This window comes from Urocitellus parryii, chromosome 1 (genome assembly GCF_045843805.1).
Source record: "Urocitellus parryii isolate mUroPar1 chromosome 1, mUroPar1.hap1, whole genome shotgun sequence".
NCBI classification, from domain to species: Eukaryota; Metazoa; Chordata; class Mammalia; order Rodentia; family Sciuridae; genus Urocitellus; species Urocitellus parryii.
In genome coordinates this window covers 164004571-164013182 of record NC_135531.1, presented here as the reverse complement: position 1 = coordinate 164013182, position 8612 = coordinate 164004571, and positions in this window count along the sequence as shown.

Sequence of the window (8612 nt, the reverse complement as noted above, 5' to 3'; positions counted from 1 at the left end):
GAGACTTCAACACACCTCTCTCACCACTGGACAAATCTTCCAAACAAAAGTTAAATAAGGAAACTATAGAACTCAATAACACAATTAACAACCTAGACTTAATTGACATATATAGACTATACCACCCAACATCAAGTAGCTACACTTTTTTCTCAGCAGCACATGGAACCTTCTCAAAAATAGACCATATACTATGTCACAGGGCAACTCTTAGACAATATAAAGGAGTAGAGATAATACCATGCATCTTATCTGATCATAATGGAATGAAACTGAAAATCAATGATAAAAGAAGGAAGGAAAAATCAAGTATCACTTGGAGAATGAACAATAGGTTACTAAATGATCAATGGGTTCTAAAAGACATCAAGGAGGAAATTAAAAACTTCTTAGAGTTAAATGAAAACACAGACACAACATATCGGAATCTATGGGACATTATTGAAAGCAGTTCTAAGAGGAAAATTCATTGCTTGGAGTTCATTCCTCAAAAAAAGAAAAAACCAACAAATAAATGATCTCATACTTCATCTCAAAATCCTAGAAAAAGAAGAGCAAAACAACAGCAAAAGAAGTAGAAGGCAAGAAATAATTAAAATCAGAGCTGAAATTAATGAAATCGAAACAAAAGAAACAATTGAAAAAATTGACAAAACTAAAAGTTGGTTCTTTGAAAAAAATAAATAAAATCGACAGACCCTTAGCCATGCTAAGGAAGAGAAGAAGAGAGAGAACCCAAATTACTAGCATACGGGATGAAAAAGGTAATATTACAACAGACACTTCAGAAATACAGAACATAATCAGAAATTATTTTGAATCCTTATACTCCAATAAAATAGAAGATAGTGAAGGCATAGATAAATTTCTTAAGTCTTATGATCTGCCCAGATTGAGTCAGGAGGATATAGACAACCTAAACAGACCAATAACAATAGAGGAAATAGAAGAAACCATCAAAAGACTACCAACTAAGAAAAGCCCAGGACCGGATGGGTATACAGAAGAGTTTTACAAAACCTTTAAAGAGGAACTAACACCAATACTTTTCAAACTATTTCAGGAAATAGAAAAAGAGGGAGAACTTCCAAATTCATTCTACGAGGCCAATATCACTCTGATCCCTAAACCAGACAAAGACACTTCAAAGAAAGAAAACTACAGACCAATATCTCTAATGAATCTAGACGCAAAAATCCTCAATAAAATTTTGGCGAATCGGATTCAAAAACATACCAAAAAAAATCATACACCATGATCAAGTAGGATTCATCCCTGGGATGCAAGGCTGGTTCAATATACGGAAATCAATAAATGTTATTCACCACATCAATAGACTTAAAAATAAGAACCATATGATCATCTCGATAGATGCAGAAAAAGCATTCAACAAAGTAGAGCATCCCTTTATGTTCAAAACTCTAGAAAAATTAGGGATAACTGGATCATACCTCAACATTGTAAAAGCAATCTATGATAAGCCACAGGCCAGCATCATTCTGAATGGAGAAAAATTGAAGGCATTCCCTCTAAGATCTGGTACAAGACAGGGATGCCCTCTCTCACCACTTCTGTTCAACATAGTCCTCGAAACACTGGCCAGAGCAATTAGACAGACGAAAGAAATTAAAGGCATAAAAATAGGAAAAGAAGAACTTAAATTATCACTATTTGCAGATGACATGATCCTTTACCTAGCAGACCCAAAAGGGTCTACAAAGAAACTATTAGAGCTAATAAATGAATTCAGCAAAGTGGCAGGATATAAGATCAACACGCATAAGTCAAATGCATTCCTGTATATCAGGGACAAATCCTCTGAAATGGAAATGAGGACAACTACTCCATTCACAATATCCTCCAAAAAAATAAAATACTTGGGAATCAACCTAACAAAAGAGGTGAAAGACTTATACAATGAAAACTACAGAACCCTATAAAGAAAGATATAGAAGAAGATCTTAGAAGATGGAATAATATACCCTGTTCATGGATAGGCCAAACTAACATCATCAAAATGGCGATATTACCAAAAGTTCTCTATAAGTTCAATGCAATGCCAATCAAAATCCCAACAGCATTTCTTGTAGAAATAGATAAAACAATCATGAAGTTCATATGGAATAATAAAAGACCCAGAATAGCAAAAACAATGCTAAGCAGGAAGTGTGAATCAGGTGGGATAGCGATACCAGACTTCAAACTATACTACAGAGCAATAGTAAAAAAAAAACAGCATGGTACCGGTACCAAAAGAGGCGGGTGGACCAATGGTACAGAATAGAGGACACAGAAACCAATCCACAAAACTACAACTATCTTATATTTGATAAAGGGGCTAAAAGCATGCAATGGAGGAAGGATAGCATCTTCAACAAATGGTGCTGGGAAAACTGGAAATCCATTTGCATCAAAATGAAACTGAATCTCTTTCTCTCGCCATGCACAAAAGTTAACTCAAAATGGATCAAGGAGGTTGATATCAAAACAGAGACACGGCGTCTAATAGAAGAAAAAGTTGGCTACAATCTACATACCATGGGGTCGGGCTCCAAATTCCTCAATAGGACACCCATAGCACAAGAGTTAACAACTAGAATTAACAAATGGGACTTACTCAAACTAAAAAGTTTTTTCTCAGCAAAAGAAACAATAAGAGAGGTAAATAGGGAGCCTACATCCTGGGAACAAATCTTTACTCCTCACACTTCAGATAGAGCCCTAATATCCAGAGTATACAAGGAACTCAAAAAATTAGACAAAAAGACAACAAATAACCCAATCAACAAATGGGCCAAGGACCTGAACAGACGCTTCTCAGAGAAGGACATACAATCAATCAATAAGTACATGAAAAAATGCTCAACATCGCTAGCAGTCAGAGAAATGCAAATCAAAACCACCCTAAGATACCATCTCACTCCAGTAAGAATGGCAGCCATTATGAAGTCAAATAACAACAAGTGTTGGTGAGGATGTGGGGAAAAGGGTACACTGGTTCATTGTTGGTGGGACTGCAAATTGGTGCAGCCAATTTGGAAAGCAGTATGGAGATTTCTTGGAAAGCTGGGAATGGAACCACCATTTGACCCAGCTATTCCCCTTCTCGGTCTATTCCCCTAAGACCTAATAAGAGCATGCTGCAGGGACACTGATACATCAATGTTCATAGCAGCACAATTCACGACAGCAAGATTGTGGAACCAACCTAGATGCCCTTCAATAGATGAATGGATAAAAAAAAATGTGGCATTTATACACAATGGAGTATAACTCTGCATTAAGAAACCACAAAATCATAGAATTTGAAGGGAAATGGATGGCATTAGAACAGATTATGCTAAGTGAAGCTAGCCAATCCTTAAAAAACAAATGCCAAATGACTTCTTTGATATAATGGAAGTAACTAAGGACAGAGTAGGGATGAATAGCAGGAGAAGAAGATCAACATTAATAGGGATGAGAGGGGGGAGAGAAAGGGAGAGAGAAGGGAAATTGCATGGAAAGGGATGGTGATCCTCAGGGTTATACAAAATTACATACAAGAGGAAGTGAGGGGTAAGGAAAGAGTAATACAAGTGGAAGAAGTGTTTTACAGTAAAGGGGGTTGAGAGAGAAGAGGGGAGGGGAGGGGAGGGGAGGGGGGATAGTAGAGAATAGGACAGAGAGCAGAATTCATCAGACACTAGAATGGCAATATGTAAATCAATGGAAATGTAATTGATGTAACTGATGTGATTCAGCAATCTGTATACGGGGTAAAAATGGGAGTTCATAACCCTTTTGAATCAAACTGTGAAATATATCAAATTAGATGTAATGTTTTGAACTACCAACAATAAAAAAATAAAAAAAAAAGAAAAGAGTAAGTGATTTTGTGATTTTGAGCTAGTTGATACATCCATTGTCAGGAAGGGAAGGGAGGTGAGGTAATGGAAGGAGCAGCCCCTGACACCTGGGAGGAAGCTTCTGGTGGCACGTGAAGCTGGAGACTGACTAGGCCCCCAGAGCCCAAATTCACAGTAAGGAGGTGATGTCCCATTTCTCACTTGGATTTTCCTTTAGTTGGTTCTTGCTTTAAGTTTGTTTGTTGTTTCCATAGTGTCAATTGATTACATAACACCATTTGTAATCTTTTTAAAAATATATATTAGTTGTGGTTGGACACAATACCTTTATTTATTTGTTTTTTATTGTTCCTGAGGATGGAACCCAGCTCCTAACACGTGCTAGTCGAGTGCTCTACTGTTGAGCCACAACTCAACAGTAATCTTAATGCTGTTTTCCTCTTGCTATATTTCCTTCTATGGCTTCATGGTATTCCAATTAACTACCTTGAAACTATACTGTTGATTTTATGTGAAAGAAGAAGAAAAGGGATTGAGACTTACTCTGTGCTAAATAGCTAAACACAGTGTTTAGTTAATTGCATCACCACAGATATCAGGTATGTTTTTGGGAGTGAGTTAGCTGAGGCTCAGACAAACAATTGGCTTATTGGTCATGGGCTGATTGTCTGTAACTCTTTTTCAAGGACATTAAGTCTCATTGCATTAATTATTATTGCTTTCTTGTAACTTTTGCAAAATGAACTCAGCCACCTACACTTGCTGCAGTGATATGTGTTGGGTTCTGTGAAGTGAAGAATATTTCTTTCAACTCTAAGTATTTGAACAGTATCATCCTGACACCCTTGTAGTCACAGAAGCAGTACTCCCCAGGTTTTATTGTAACCAAGAGAGTGGGGTTTCAAGAAATTCTGGTACATGAAATAAGGTCCAATACCCAATAAAGAAAGTTTCTGGTCATTCATGGAAATAGACCCCGATCCTGACACTTCAATTACAGATGAATGGGATCCTGAAGTAAATAATCTCATCCATTATCTGAAGTATGAAAGTTTTTAATTTAGTAAAAAAGATCACTAATTTATCAATCACCATCATCTTTTTGATGGTACTCTGAACTCTCTTCTGATGAGAATCTAAGTGTAAACATATGTCTCCTAATTAAATAACTCGACCACAGAAGACATAAACTTACAGCCCGCTGTGTGATCAGGGCTTGGCACTTCCAGAGATGCTGGCACCTTTCTTCATCCAAAATGAAACCTGGACTAAACAAAGGAGTGGAGAAAGTACCACAGAAGGCCCTCATGCCCTAATATTCAGTGCACATATACTACACAGTGATGTAAAAATAATATAAACTCACATATCATTAGTTTGAACATTCATACTAATTTATTTCAGAAAGTCATATTTAGTTCAGTTAATCAGTGGATCTGCTGAGTGCCTACTATGCAATAGCCCCTGAGCCAGGGAGCAGAGACAGAGGATTCAGTGGGTCCCACCCTGTCCCTTAGCAGCATTCAGCTGTGCTGGTGGGCCCAGACCTCAGGGGTCCTTGGCATGTTTGGGTTCCTTTGATAAACCCAGGGTAGCACCAGCTGTCCTCATTGCCCACTGCACAGTCTGTCCCATGGATTCCCCCTCTTAGCTCTCTGCTCAACCAGATCCTCCTGTGTGAGCTCCAGAAGGAGACCTGACCCCATGTCACACCCACTAGCCTTTCATCTGGTCCAGAACAGAGTCTGAGTCCTTATCCCTCCTTTCACAATTTTCCTGAAGTCTGAAACTTCCAGAGCCCTCTTGTCTCTGCTGCTGACCTGATGACCCAGGCAGGCTCCCCCCAGGACTGGTCCTGCTCCTCAGTCTGTGCAGAGTGGTCCAGAGCCTGAGGGCCTCTGCTGCACCTCCTTGGAGTGGTGGTCAGTACTGCTTCCCAGCTGTCCCTCTGTCCTTCCTTCCTGCTCTATGGTTCTTGCTGTCACTAATGTCCACACAGCCCACAGCATGTGTCTGAGCTGCTGCTCTGTTGTCTGTGACACTCACTAAATATGAGCTCCAGACTGTGGAATCTTGTGTATTTTAACCACTGGAGCCAGGAGCACTGCCATCAGTCATTACATAATTTGAAGGACCATGTGTCACCTTGATGGGGATATTGTGTTCATCTTCTCTGTGAGGTCATGAAATTTTTTCCTAGTGTAGTTAGAAGCAGAGAAGCTCATAATCCTACCTCCCCAGTTGCCTTGTGATTCTGTGCTCCTTTTGGGTTCCTGACCATGCATATTTAATTCTCAGTGTGTCTCAATTAGATAGGCATGAAAAAGCTTTTCCATTTTTATGATAAATTCTCTTCTACATTTTTATTCATTTTTACCAGAGTTATATGTTGTGACAATTGATTTAAAGTTACTAAATATAAATAATGACAACAAACTCTTAATAGCTTTTCTTTCCTTTGGAAAATTAATAATGCAAATTGATTATACAATTAATAGCTGGGACATAATGTGGCATTAGTATTTCTGTAAGATGAAAAACACAAAGATATGAAGTCGATAATCTCATACCAAGTCCAGATAAATAAAGAAGTAAAAAATATATAGACTGTAAATATAAATCATAATTTCTCCATATTTGGGAGAATGAATGATAAAACACTAATATGCTGGACTGGGATGACTCAGGATAAAAGAGAAGTTATTTAGAGTGAAATTACAGATATAAATTCCCAAGTAAAAGCATGGGCACAAAAGCGAAGACAATATTATTTAGGAAGGGAATTTTGCTCATTTTATCTAACTTTGATTTTCACTCTAAATGATTAACATCTTTTACTTTAATGATTAACTCTAAAGATGAGAATTACAAACACGTTAGCTATAATTCCTAAGGAACCACTGCTCACATGCTTCCTACTTGCACAGCTCAGCATAAGATCCACCCTCTTGCCTGTACTGGGTGAGAACTAAACTACAGCACAGGGAGATAAAACCAACACCCCAAGATCCATGTGCTCTTACCTCATCTCAAACATGTAATTAGGCATGATCTCTAAAGGAGATCAAGACTAATACAAATTGAGTTGAACAAATTGTTCTGTACAGAGTAAGACATTTTCCAATGAATGACTAAATGCTTACAAATACAATGTAGGCACACAGGCTCATAGTCTGATATGCAGCATAAGTTATTTTGAAAATGTTATCATTCACAGCAATGAATTCTATTGTATATATGTGTCAAACGAGGACACTAATGCCTGAATTTATAGAATTTGGGCTATGGATACATTATAATAAATTATATAATATAAAGAATTATTAACAAAATTGGGACATTTAAAGATTCCTATAGAAATAAGAATATCTGCAAGTGTATTTTCTCCTTTATCTATACCCATTCTACATGTCTATCACCATGATATTTTTAATTGCTGCTCTGAAAAACAGGGTGAGTTTTGCCAGTAAATGGATGGAACTGGAGACTATCATGCTAAGTGAAATAAGGGCAATCCCCCAAAACCAGAAGTCGAATGTCATCTTTGATACATGGGTGCTAACACACAACAAGGGGACAGCGGAAGGATAAAAGACCAGTGGTTACACAATGATGAGCCAAGAGAAGGGAGGGGAAGGGAATGGGAAAGACGTGGAATGAATCTGACCTAAGGCTGCTATGTTCACATCAGAATACACCACAGTGAGACTCCATCCTCATGTACAACCACAAGAATGGGATCCTGGATAGAGAAGATACACTCCATGTTTGTATAAATGAGTCAAATTAAACTCTGCATGTATAACTAAAAGAGGATATTAAAAAATCAGGGTGAAAACTACTTTGCACGTTATTTGATTTGTCACTTTTGTCATTTGTTATTTGCTTATATGAAGAATAAAAACATGCATGACTTACTTTGTTTATTTTAGAGTTTGTAGGGCATCAACAAGTAGAATGTCCTCAGGGAAGAGCCACTATCCAGAACATATTTAAATTAGGGTGAATCCTACAGGACGCACACAAGTTTATCTTCAAGAACTTTTGGATGGTGGCCCAATTTGAGGGTCAGCAGAGCAGCTTCTGTTTAGGAGGTGAGCAGCGAAGCTCTAGGAGAAGACCCTGGCTTACTCAGCTGCAGCAGTGCCAGTGGGGAGGGGAAAGAAGGCACTAAATGTGTGGAGGAGGCAAGGTCACAGAGGATGAAGACTCAAGCACACAGGGTACTTCTGTGCCCCACAGGCCATGCCTGTGGTGAACCTGAGTGCTGAGTTGGGCAGCTGGGAAAGAAGGATCCTGGCTTCCTCCGGGGCTGAGCCTGGTGCATAGTCCTAGGAATGCTCCTACCAGGAGTCAGCAGGCAGGAAGGCTCCAGCTACCTCATTGGGTTTGACACAAGTGGTATTTAAGTTTATATCTTAAGACCTTACATTTGTCTATGACCTGCTGAGATGGTTACCAGAGAGAACTGGGCAGGAACATTGAGTTTAGGTCTTAAATTCAATAAAAGCTACACTGTTGGAGAAATATAATTCTTTCTAAACAAACACTAGCAAAGATGATTCTTTTTATTTTCCTCTTCTATTTTTTTTTTCAGGTTAGTTCTTAGTTTTTATTATGTTTACATCTCAAAGAATTAAAGAAGTGTGTGTTCATGGAGAAATGGAACCAAACTTCAAAGGATTTCATTTTGTTGGGGCTGTTACCCTCAAACCAAACTGGCCTACTTCTCTTGCTCCTTATGATATTTGCATTTGTTCTTGC